Genomic DNA, 12,385 nt, shown 5'->3' with positions numbered 1-12,385 from the left:
AGTCCGAGTAAACTTTTCAAAGGTTACTTGAATTAACTGTTATTTTTCTATGTAGTTGTGATATCAACTATATACATAGTTAGATTCATCTGTTTCTGCTTGTAGTCAATTGTATTTGATCCCAATAACAAAGCCAAGGAAAACAGAAAGATTCGCTTTATATGAGACATGGATAGAGCGCCATGACAATGAAAAATACGACTCAGGAAATTGAAATGCAAGTTTTAATTTCAATTAAACAGAAGATCTTTCTCGAGAGATGTGGTGATATAAGATTGACTGGACTTAGAGGATGCTGGTGCTTTTCCATCACCGTTCCTTGGAGCCATTTTCAGAGAACTAGGGAGACATCCTCAATCGTCACACAATGAATGAGGACAAAGGTGAAATTGAGAGGTGGGAGATCCTGAGAGATGAGCACAGGCCAAGAAAAGAAAAGTGTCGCCTGCTGAAGAAACGCAAAAGCATCTAGTCATCTCAATGGATGCAAAAACTAAAAAATTAAGAGCCAATATCCATTGGAGAGTCAGACCTGCCAGACATTTTTTGACTGGTAAATAGGGCGGGAGTGACTAGCAAGGGAGAGTCACAGCGAGGATGGTCTGGTGTGAAACATCAAGGGTTTGGGTCATTTTTCACTGAGCCAATTTGTCACTGCACCATTTCTCCTGGGGACACGGCTGCCACTTGATCTACAAACTGTTCTGACCCAAATTTGGCAGCTGAGTTGCTGCTTTAAATCCTTATTTCCCCAAACGTTAAGACATAATATTAATTAAAATTTTGATTCTCCTGGGATTGACAAATTCCGTAATTTTAAAATTTTCTGTAATTTCTTAAATTACGAACCAAATAATATAGACCTCCCCAAGGAGTGAATGTAGAAAGACTGAACTGGCGGTAAAATTAAAATGCCAGATGTGAGTGAAATATACTCTTCTGCCTTAATAAATAGCCGAATACATGCATACTGTGAATTCAAATACGTTTGCCCATGCCTCTTCTTAAAGTTACCTAGCAAGGCCTCCATTCATCATCCTGGGTTTCCCTGGAAACCATTGATAAGATTTCAAAACACTTCAAAACAATATAACCGCTCTCTTGAGATGTTTCCGCGGTTGCTGAGGAAACCTGTCTCTTATTTTGGCTCAGGAGTGGAAGGAGTGGAGATTCCTCTCCTAGGAGAAAATGGTATCTGAAAATTCTTGAAAGGAGGATGGGCCCTGAATGTGAGAGTTCCCAGATGTTTCCCACCCTCCACCCAGTGGATTTGGTTCACCGCCCTCCTGTTAGGGGTCCTCGCGCCCCAGGATGAGAGGGCTATGAGAAATCTCTGCTCTGAAGGCCACAGCCCTCATTCCTCAACTTCCTCAGGCACAGCTGGAGATGGAAACTTTGGGAAATGTACAGGCAATGTAGTGTGTAGTATTGTGGGTCCCTCACCTCGGATTCTTGCTGACAGCCAGATAATGGACAGAAGCCAAGTGTGCAAAACCAGGGCCCGCCCTGTCCTTTGGCTCCAGCCCACCTCCCTTGTTGTGGGAAAGGGTCTGGGGTGGGAGGCAGGGGGTGGTCAAGGCCGCAGGGAGGAAAGGAAAGCTGGCCAGGAGAGGGGAGAAATCAACGAGAGCCTCTCCTAGCCCCTCCAGCCAGGGATGGGTTCCTGCCCCCAGCTCCCCAAGAAGCAGAAGGGAGCGCAACTGCCCGGGTCAGCCTCTTCCTCTAGTCTGGCCAGATGGTGCAGCAGGGCTGCAAGGAACTGGAGGGGCGGAGCAAGTGTACTATGGGAACAGGGACGAGGGGGCAGTAGAGGAAATAGTGTGGCGAACCCCTGGCCATGAGCATCCAGGAGTGGGCATGACGGGGCTGGGGCAGGATGAGACCCGAGGTCAAGTTCTCCACCAGCCCCGCTGGCGGGAGTCTCCACGGGGGACGGAGGAGGGAAGAGGTGCTGGGGAGGGCGGTCCCAGGATGAACCTGGGAGGAACGTTCCAGAAGGAGTTGGAGGTATCCGTTTCCAGCCACAGGGTGAAGAGCCTGCTCACAAAGGAGAAGTCCGCTTTTTAGAGAAAGCACAAGGATTTTCAGGAAAGTAAAACTATGAGTCGCTCAGGCTCAGTTTTGACTGATGGGTTGGTCTTAGGGTTTGGCATGATTCCTGGCTCCCCATCCCCTCTCTAGGGGGGAGTCAGGACCCTCATGCCTGGGAGGGGAGAAGAGGGCTTGGGGAGCATGGCTGTCATGGGGCGCACAAGATGACCGGGACACAACGAGTCCTTGGGAGATGCGGGTGGCAGGGGAGAGGCGGGCAGGCTGGACAGGAGGCTGGAGATGCTTCATGTGGGGAGCAGCATGTGAATAGAGCCTGGAATAACATCTTACAGACCTTCTGGGAGCAGCATGATGGGGAAGTCGAATGCCCAGCTGCCTGGAGCTCAGGGTTTGTGAACTGGGAAGGTGTGGGTGGGTCTGGGCAGAAACAGGGAGCCTCAGGGTCCCTCTGTGGACAAGCAGGGGAGCCCCCAAACCAAGCTGTGGTTAAACAGCTGCCAAATGAGCCCCCTTGGAAAAGTGGGGACTCCTCCTTCTCCCAGGAGAGTCGGGACAGAAGTAGGATTTGGGGGAACTGGGAGCAGGTGGAAGGGGATAGCGGGGGTCTGTGGCTTTTCAAATCCCTGCCAATGAGAAGATGCCTCTTGTGTCAACGTAGGTTGGTTTGTATGCTGAGCTGCGTGGATAGGGGTAGAAGTCTTAGTTAAGACCTGGCACCACGCTCCTGTTGTTGGAGAGGAGATCTTGTCAGGTGGCAATAAGCTCCTTTGCAGATGCATTGGGAAGAAGAAAAATTTGCTCCCAAGGGAGAAACTCGTCTGGCACTGGGTCACCTTCCGTCTTGCCTCCTCAAGGATGTCCGTCCTGAATCTCCTTCTCTCCTGCATCATTAGTCTTTCCGGCTACTGGATCATTGCCGTTAGCAAATAAGCTAACACACACCCACACAAACCACCTTGAGACCTTATCGACGCCCCTGGCTACCGTCCTCCTCTTCTTCTTGAAAGAGCATCTCCACCCGCTTTCCACACCTTCTCTCCTCCCATATTCGTGGTCTCTGTCTCTTTGCTCTGTTGGGCCTCACGTACCTGGAAGTGAATAAATGGCAATCCTTGCTTCCTGACACGCCCTCGTCATGGATCCATGGGTGACCCACATTTGTTTATTTACTTATTTAGTTGTTTTTAAGCACCTGACAACTCACCACCCAAAACAAAAGCTGGCACTTTGACAATGACCTACATGCAGCCATGTGGTTTCTTCCCCTTCGCATCCTCCTGCCTTCTTCCACGTGAGGCTAACCATCACCCGGAACCCTGGGTCCGGCATTCCCTCACTTTGCTTTCTGTACCGTTTTGTGACATCGCTATGTAATAATGAAGAGTTCATTTGTCTACGCATCCTCTGGCTGGCATGAGGTTGCTTCCACGTCTCTGCTGAGGCCCCAGGGCTGCAGTGAACATTCTTGTACACGTTTCCTGTCCTATGTGAGCACTGTCTCCTGGGGTTGTCTCTCTTCTTTTTAAATTGCTTTATCCAGAACTATTTTCAGTGCACACAAGTCTGTTTTCCTCAGGAAACGCATACTACAGTCTCTACTGTCCCCACTGGCATCATTTTGTGTGGTTGCAAACTTATCACACGGACATCGCCATTTACCTGACAGCTTCCTTCTTGCACGACTCACAGCTGATGGGAACTCTTCCACCGAGAGTGCCCTGATGGCGTAACTTCCCTTGTGTTCAGATTCATTTCCCCTTTCCCTCTACATCCTCACAGATCATTGAAAATCAGGGTCAGTGGCGCAAATGGCTAAACGTCGACCTGCCACCCACCTCAGCTGTGTGTGCCTCTGTGGCTTCTCTCTTTGACATATTTCTATAGATCTGTAAAAGAGTGACGAATTATTGTTAATAAACAATTGAAAGATGTTCCTTTGGCTTCTCTAGAAGGGACTGGAAGAGTTCAGGATTTCTCCAGATGTAATAGATGCTGGGTGAAAGAGAAGGAAGACATAAAGAGAAGATAAAAGAGGAAGACTTCCCACACGTGTGTGAAGACCAAGGGGCAGAGCTATCAAGCGGTGCCCAAGTCATTGGTTGCCTCAGAACAAAACTCCCCATACGTCGAGGTGGAAAAGCAGCCACTCTGTTATGCTCATGGATTTTGTGGGTCAGGAACTCAGGTGGGGCTCAGTGGCAATGGTTTCTCTCTGTTCCACTAAGTGAAAGACTGAGTGACTGGAAGCTTCTGGAAGCTTCTTCACTCACCTGTATGGTGCCTGGGCTGGAGTGATTTGAAGCCTGGGCTCAGTTGGGACTGTTGATCAGAGCCCTTCCTCATGGCCTCTGGCCTGGCTTGGGCTTCCTCCGAGCATGGTGGCCTCCAAGTGATTGGACTTCTTACCTGACAGTCAGGACTTCAGGTGCAAACGTACCAGTGAACGAGGCAGAAACTACGTGGTCTCTTTTGTCCTGGCTTCAGACATCACACAGCCTCCCTTTTGCTGTCCTCTACTAGTTAAAGTTAGTCCTTCCAGCTTCCAGAGGAAGTTGCAGAGAATGTGCATCTGAATGGGAGGAGGGTTAAGCGCCATTTTACAAACTACACATAGCAAGAGAAGGAGCCTGAGTCTGAAAGAAAGTGTAGTTCTGCCATTCTGGCAGTCCCAGGAGAGAGCACCGGTGGGATGGAGGTGCGGGTAGTGGTAGCCAATCCTGAGGAATTCTGAAGACTTGGCACCCACAGTCTCGTTCTCCCGGAACTTGACAACTGGGAGGCTGCACAGTGCCCCAATCCAGCCACATATGGAGAAAGGTCGCTTGTCCAGACACAAAATTGCTAAGTTATCCATGGCTCATACTCTTTAAACATCCCATTGACTGTCATTTGGGCTTGATGGCTCCTCCCTGGGTAAGATGAAACGAGTTGGGATTCAACTGGAATAAATCCATTCTAATGTGAAAGAAGAGAATCTTTGCCAACTATAGTAAAATAGTGTTAAGAATCTGTTGGCTTTTCAGCTGGAGAGAAGGAAACAGCCCAGGAGCTGGCAGAGGGTAAGTCAGACCGAGGAAGGAGGCGTGCAATGGCCTTGATGAAGCTGTGGGGCCAGGAACATGGCGGGAACTGATGGTTTCTTAATTGTGAAATGGGAGTGAACACCTCGACAATGCTATTCCAAAGAGAAAATAAAAGTGTTATGTGAATGATTAGTGAGAGAATCCTATGTTCTTTATTTTGCTGGCTTTTGAGGTGTGAATGTTTTCCCTTGGGGACCTCTTTGAGAAAGGGATCTGGGATAAAGGGCTGGTGTCAGGGACAACATTCTGCCCTAACAGCATTCTGAACTCATCATTATCCACCCCTGTGCTCCGTGAATGTTTAAAGGTCACTGCTTTGGTGGTTGTGGCATCTACCTTGGGTCCATCCCATTCCAACGGTGACTCTGCATTGAAAGTGCCTCAAATCAGTGGGTGACAAAACACTGGTCAAAAAATACAACAAACTCAAAATGTGTCCTTGATCAGGTCCTGTGGCTCGAGGGAGCTTCCCAAGGGAGAGAAACAGAAAAGACTGCCTTGTAAGTGACCTACACAGAGCCCACCCTGGGGGCTGGCTGGGCGACAGTCAAAACAGGGCTTCTTGAGTCTTTTTTTCTTGCAGAATTCTTAGGGGTATTATCAACATTTTTCACAAAGATGCTTGGATTACTAGAAAGATTTTTTTTTACATTGTTTTTCCTTTGGAAAAGCATTCTTTTGGCAGCACACTGCACTCTCTGATGGTACCGACCTCATTGCTCTGTGTTACTGTTTATTTAGGGGCAGGGCTCCCATGGGCCAGACTAACCTGTGTTCATCCTATGATTCTGACAGGCATGTCTCTGTGGCCTGGGTATATGGCTGACCCCATCAAGGATACATTTGCTGAAATCTTTGGAACTTCCTGGGAAATAACTCATCTTAGGAGGAAAGGGAGTGGAAAAGCACAGAGTGGCCAAAGCCAATGACCCAACTTTGGAAGAAAAGGGCCATTTTGATTCAGGACAGTGTCTGTCCCACAAAGTGTTCTGTGGCCCAGCCCACACAGACTCATGCCGGTGTCTTAGGAAGAGGATCCGCAAATTAAAAAGTGAGCGAGAACGGACAGACTCACTGTTTCACTCAACTTCTCCCATTCTGCAATGCTGACCACGGTAGGGAAAGGATGTGGGATTGGTGGCTTTGCAGCCTGTCCACAGAGCTTTCGTGGTGACCTCAGCAGCTCTCTTGCCCCACTGGTGGCTTCAAAGACATTGTTGACTTTGACTTGCACAGCAGATGTCCCAGCTCCTGGCCTCTTGTACCTACCTTTGGCCTGGCACGCGGAGACAATTCATAGGAGCTGAGCACAGAGTGCCTTCTGCATCGAGCAATCCAAAAGGCTTGATGAGACGGGTGAGGCAAGGAGTAAACCGGAGATGATGGAGACCCAGGGAGGAGGCCTGGCGAGGAAGAAGGGAGGGAGACGAATCGTGGAGGAATTCCCTGAGCTGAAGAACAAGCAATGCATCAACATTGACCAACTCAGACAGATAGGTCCAATTTCTCGGCTATCAAATTGGCAAAGATATTTTAAAATTATAATTCCAAGGGAATTAGGTGAAAGTCGATGGGAAACTCTCTAATGGATGGATCAGGCCGACAACAGCTGATCCCTCTCATCCATCTTAATGTCGCCAAAGGTGGGACAGCCAGGAATTAGGTGCCTCCTGAAGCTCTGCCATAGGAGGTTCATAGCTCCACCTGTGAAGTATTATTGTCTACAAATTGAACCTGAACCTAATCGAGGGTCTAGATCTAGCCACCCATTTACAGGAAATATGAGGTTTAGGGGAAATTTAAATCATGTCCTAATGATTCAGTCAGCCAAATCCAGAAGTGAGACATTCTGGCGGGCAAATGACCTGGAAAATGATCGGCTTGTTTCCAGCAAATAACTGGCGTGGAAAATCCAGAGGAGGAGGTGAAACTGTTAAGATTACAAAACAATCAAGAGTCCTATCACCTCAAAACACGAATAGAGCAAATGAACCCTAAGGCTAATTCTAATTTCCTGAGACAATCAGGAAAAATCAAAGATAGACTGGTTACTAAGTAACACGAGGGAATTATTGCCAATCTTTTGGGTGTGATCATGGTATTGTGTGTGTGCATTTAAGCTTTGATCACTTAGGGGTTAGAAATAAACACTGGAATATTTCTGAGTGAAATGACACGATATCTGGAATTTGTTTTAATTGCTTCAGGAAAAAAACGTTTTGGGAGGACAAATGAAACACAAAGAATAGAATGTGGATAATTGTTGAAATGGGTGATGGGGGCTGGGAGTTCCTTATACTCTTCTCTAAACTTTTGCGTATGTTTTGAAATTTTTTCATATGAAAAGATTAAAAAAAAACCAGTAATTCCCCCAGATTGGCAAAAATGTGGAGAATTTTTCATTTCGGATATTGTATTATCCAGCTTAGCAGTTTCTGTTGACTGTATCTTCTATTTCCCTCCTCATTATGCTCTTATTTTCCTTAAAGTTCTCAAGTATATTTGTAGCAGCTGTTTTAAAGTCCGACTCTGCTAGTCCGTGACTTCTCCATCATCTCTATCGTTTCTGGGTCTGTCTCTATGGCTGGTTTTTATCCTGGCTATGTCCCACATTTTCTCCACACCTTCAGATGTCTAGGAAATTTTGATTGGATACTGGACATTGTGAATATTACTTTATTGAGTGTCCAGATTTTCTTGTCTTCCTTTAAATAGTATTGCAGGGCTTTGTCGGCAGGCAGTTAAATTATTTTTGAATCGGATTGGTCTTTTTGAGTCTTGTTTTTATTGTTTTTATGACAGGTTTCCAAGAGCCTTTGCCCTTGGGCTGCTTTGTCTTTGACTAAAGCGTGACCTTTCCGAGTTCTTTTCTGAACGCCCTGCATATTCAATGAGGTCTCTCCACTTGACTGGTTGGAACTATGTGAGCTCTAGAAATTGTTAAGCTTACAAGCCCCCAATAGCTGTTCTTTCCCTGACCTTGGAGAGTTGGTCCTATGTGTGCACAGTATAGTTTTCAGCCAAAGATTCAAGGAGACTGAAGGAGAACTCTCAAAGAACAATTTTTCTGTGTAGCTCATGTCACTCCACTCCTCTGTTCTGCAAATTCTGGCCTCTTTGACCTCCCTGAAGTCCAACCCCGATGCTCAACGCTATGAGGCCTCTCTGATCTGCTCAGCTTCCCTCTCCCTGTGCTGTGGTCCAGAGGGTGCCTCCCGGTGGACACCTGGGGCAACGATGGGGTCACTTCATTTGCTTTCCTTCTCTCACTGACTTTGGTCTAATGTCTAAAAACTGTTGTTTCCTATATTTTGTCCAGTTTTCTAGTTGTTTCCAGTAGGTGGGCAAGGCCAGTACTGGTTACACCTCATGGCTAGAAGCAAGAGTCCAACTTTACCAATTCTTTTAAAAAAAAATCATTTAGGGGCCGGCCTGGTGGCGCAGCGGTTAAGTGTACACGTCCCACTTCCACAGCCCGGGGTTCGCCGGTTCAGATCCCGTGTGCCGACATGGCACCGTTTGGCACACCATGCTGTGGTAGGCGTCCCACATAGAAAGTAGAGGAAGATGGGCATGGATGTTAGCTCAGGACCAGTCTTCCTCAGCAAAAAGAGGAGGATTGGCAGCACATGTTAGCTCAGGACTAATCTTCCTCAAAATAAATAAATAAAAATAAAGTCTTAAAAAAAATCATTTAACCAATCTGGAAGCTTCTTCTAGTAAATGAACCACAGCAGAAATGAGGTCTAGACAAAACTCTGATCAGTGTTTCATGGCCAGCATGAGGGACACGGATGGAGGAAGTGAGGCACAGCTCATTATGTTGTGTCATTCCTTCCTTTGTTATCTTTGCAGGAAGAAAAAAAACGGGAAAATAGAAAAAACAAAATAGCAATAAACCAAAATAGGAAAGAGAATCAGTCCCCATACGCCTGAAAGACTTTGAAAGGAAACTCGATCCTTAGAATGAATAATGAACAAGATAACTGGTAAAAAAAATATGGAAGGATCCTTGTGGCCCCAGCCACTTACCAACAGTAAGCCCAGAGGACATGGTCTGCTTTCCTCACAGAACAGCATCTGGATTCAACACACTGTAAACGTGAGTTGATCCCCAGAGATCCACAGAGGGCTTCGAATTTCCACCGACATACTTGAGTGGATAGGCGTTGGTAGAAAAGTACTTTTACCAACAGTGTACATTCAAAACATATGAGCCTGTTCAAGAGCCGCGAACAAGGGCAGAGAGGAGGGGCAGTAAATCCCATACACTTTCCTTTTAGGAAACTGTTCTCCCTATTTTCTCAGGCCCTCAGGTCCAGGGCAGAGCAGGCTTCCGTATGTGCTGGGGGAGGGGCTGGCCTGGTGGAGATCACATTCGATCTTCCGGGAGGAAGAGCGTATCCTAGAATGCAACTCAGGCCACTCCCGAGAGGATGCCGGCCAGCGGCAGCCACTCACATTCACAGACGCAGCTGTACTGCTAACGTTCTGAGCCAGCCTCCTCCTTCATTTCCACGCGCAACACAGAGGCTCAAATATTTCCCTTTACGTGAGGTTCCGGTGGACTTCGCAGAGGCGAGACATTGTTTGGTCTTTCTCCATTTAGCTCTGCATGTGTATGTATAACTCAGGAAGAAAAAGACGCGATGGAAAATATTTGGTGCAGAACAAAAGGCAGTAAGTGCAGTTAAAGGCCGTAGGCTTTCCCAGAAGACTGAAAGGGACTTCAGCCGAGCTCCTGGCGGTCTACAGCCGCCCTTCATTTTGACAAAGTCGAGCTATAAAGCCGCAGGTAATGATATTAGAGCCGGCCGCCTGCAGGCCATTTCCAGGAACCCACCATACATTTGGATCTCTGGGTATGAATTGGGTTTATAAAATATGATGGCGGTTTTGTTCCTTTGTGCGACTCAAAGCACAACAGAAGATCCTGCTTAAAAGCAGCATTACGAACGGTGAACGAGCAGCAAGGAGTTTGGCCGAGTTCCCCAAACGAAAGAAATTCTCCATCTAGGACTGGCAGTGCCTGGCTGTTTGCATTTGGATGCAATCAAGATACCCAGCAAAATAAACACTGTGCTCAGCGCCCGTTTTGAGCTTAGGGTTGTCAGACCAGACCGTCCATGTAAGAATTTGAGTGACTCAGCAACGTGACCCTCTCGTCCCCATCCTCTCCCCTTCCCTTCCTACCACACATGTTTAATGTGCTGCCCCCGATGCTGCCCACCAGGGATGCGAGATAAGCAGAGCCAGACAAGGCACCAGCCCAGAGTCTCCTGGGAGAGGCAGATGTCAGGGAAATAATCATACTAAAGATGGTATAATTACAAAGTGAGATTAAACGCTCCGGAGGAAAGGGCCATGGATCTAGTGTTTAACAAAGGAAACCGACCAAGGCCAGGGATTGGAGGGCGTCCCTAGGAAGTTCTGGAGAAAAACTTACCCAGGGGAGGGCCAGGAAATCGTGTGACGGAGGGAGCCACCTCCAAGGAGGGGACCCCACTTACGCCACGGAGGAGTCAGAGAACCAAGAGCAGCTCCTGAATGTGATTATTTCAGGTCCCAAATAGGATCCTTCCATTCATCTTGTCCATAAAGAGATCTCTGCTAAGGTAGAGTCTTATCCAGGCTGACAAGATGTTATTTTGGTCCTCCCACGTCTCTCCAGATAAGAGAATTCTGGCTACCTCTTATCAGAGTGCCTGGAGCACCTCAGAGAGGGCTGTGCCAGACACCCAGTAAATGTTTGTGGGCTGACTTCAACAGCCGTGCTTAAAGCTCCCTACATTTTTTATAGGATATCTCTTTAAGTTTTTATACTGCTCCCACAGGGACATTTTAAAGATTCACAAGCTGTCACAGAATGCCTCAAAATACTCTAAAGAATGAGACTACACAAAACCTCTCTCTTTAAAATCTGTTAGAGCTGTGATAAACAAAGGATATTTACGTTCAAGAAACGTGCATTTAAATTTATCCTCAGAAACTGAATGAAAGGACTGATATTTCCCCAAAATTAAAGCTTTTGAATCACCTTGCAGTTATCCCTTTGGGTGTACAGAAAACATAAATCAAAGGTACTTTGGATGATTTTAAAAATACCATCATGTGTAACCAGGAAAAAGAAGCTAGGATCCGAATTCATTCCCTAACAATTTCTCTCAAAGGCTGAGCAAGTATCCACGTATTTTGAGTTTTCCTTTTGGGAAACTAAGAAAATCTTATTCTTTTTCTTAAACGGTGGGACATTTCTGCAAGGATATACGCAATAATGTTTCCTTACGTATTAAATTCTGATTCAGAGAAATCCACCATGTTTAGAACAGCCATTATATTATAATAAACAAGAAGGAAAATTAGAAGACTACAATTTGCAGTAGCATCGCTTTAAAATACAAGGTTTTCAAATCAAAACTTCAGAGTTCATGTAGAGAAAATGGAATTTCCAAAGGAGAGACTGCTTTCAAGTTTATGCGCATACTTAGCTTCTGGTGAAATGTTACTGTCACTTACTGGGTTCTTGGCCTTTGGGAAAATACCACATTACAAAAATTTCTTGGCAAAATGTCCCCCAAACATTCTGCAGAGGGAAGGCAGCTCAACCCAGAAGGTCTCTGGCGGTTTCATGGGTGAGCTTGGACTGTGGGCTGTCCCGGTCGTGTGTGACAGAGATGGGCAGTGGTAGGGGTCATCCCAGGAGCCTGGTTGGCATCCTACATGGAGGATGCTTTTAGTCAAAATTCAAGACAACATCACAGTGATAATAAGTCACTATGACTTCATTAGGCTCATTCTATGCAAATGGGAACCCCTTGCTTCAATGGACGGTCTCTGTGCATTTAAACACCTGTTTGGTCATTTGGTTCGAGACTCTACACCTCGTTCCCTCCAGCTCTCGCTTTCTTCCATCAAACCACTCCACTGGTGAGCAGACTCATTCTCAGGCCCAGGCTTGGAGTCCTTAGTTAGGAGAGATTCATCCATCCTCTTCCGGCATCTGGCGGCGTCTAGGAAAAGAGCTCAGATGAAAGGCATCCTTGTTTTTTTCACATGAAGAATGTGAGCAGAACCTGCATATGCGCGAGGCTCGTGGAATGTTTTGCTGATGATGGAGGTACACTGGGAGATTCTGCTCAGAATCAGGGCTTCGGCTGTGTCTCCAAGTTGCTTGTTTCACATTTTTCTTTTCTTGTATGTCAGTTTTACTTGAATGCATTTTGCATTAAACTTACAAATGTTAACTCATT

The 12,385-nt window shown here is 46.6% G+C and overlaps 1 long non-coding RNA gene across 1 annotated transcript; it reads right to left on the bottom strand.

The window, feature by feature from the left end:
* Positions 1 to 206: 206 nt before the first annotated feature.
* Positions 207 to 10,886, bottom strand: LOC138924589 (uncharacterized). Its single transcript, XR_011439564.1, has 3 exons — positions 10,582 to 10,886; positions 6,405 to 6,538; positions 207 to 5,227 (listed from the first exon to the last, which is right to left on the bottom strand). It is a non-coding gene; the product is annotated as an uncharacterized lncRNA (long non-coding RNA).
* Positions 10,887 to 12,385: the final 1,499 nt, after the last annotated feature.

Source organism: Equus caballus, chromosome 6 (assembly GCF_041296265.1).
Source record: "Equus caballus isolate H_3958 breed thoroughbred chromosome 6, TB-T2T, whole genome shotgun sequence".
Taxonomy (NCBI): domain Eukaryota; kingdom Metazoa; phylum Chordata; class Mammalia; order Perissodactyla; family Equidae; genus Equus; species Equus caballus.
The sequence above is the reverse complement of the archived record's forward strand: the minus strand, read 5'-3'. Positions and strand labels throughout refer to the sequence as shown.